Source organism: Calonectris borealis, chromosome 1 (assembly GCF_964195595.1).
Source record: "Calonectris borealis chromosome 1, bCalBor7.hap1.2, whole genome shotgun sequence".
Classification (NCBI taxonomy): Eukaryota; Metazoa; Chordata; class Aves; order Procellariiformes; family Procellariidae; genus Calonectris; species Calonectris borealis.
Genome location: NC_134312.1, coordinates 152,374,098 through 152,374,777, shown reverse-complemented (window position 1 = coordinate 152,374,777; position 680 = coordinate 152,374,098).

Genomic DNA, 680 nt, shown 5'->3' with positions numbered 1-680 from the left:
TTTTGAGATGTGATCTGCAATTTTTTCATCTATTACTCTAGAAAAATTAAGGAAGATGCTATGCTACTTGGTACTCTCAGAAGTAGATAAAAATACATTTGTTAATATCAAGCTACATAAGTGAGCTGCCGACTAAAATTACTTCAAGCTTAAGTAAAACTGCTGTTAGAGAATCATTTGGGTTTAGCTCCATCTAAAGTTTATCTTGTTTTCCAAGTTTATCCTGACTGCAGAGAAAGGATTTTCTCTTGGCGCCCTGGCTGGGTCAGGTAGCGTTAGCACGGGGCAGGCTTTCCCCGCAGTGAAAGAGCCCGGCTTGGGCTGAGGAGAAGGAGACTTGCCAGGAAAGTTCTGCAGTAGAGCTGGGTAGGGCCGAGATCTTCACCAGATGAGGGTCTGCTCAAAAGCGAGTATTTCCCACCCGTTTGGATGCCCAGGGGAGGCTGGAGGAGGGGTCTCTCCTGTGAGAGGGACCCGCAGGACCCAGAAGAGCAGGGATCTTGCGCCTGCTCACAAACTCGAGCTTGGTATCTTTTGGCCAACGGCGGCTTTTCAGGCTCCCCCACCATCACCCGATGGTGGTTAGGAGTACCTCTTGATAGCATTATATAAAGGTAATTTAACTAAACACAGTTTATTTAGCAGTATTTTTCCATTTGGGGGCTTCTTATTTTCCATCT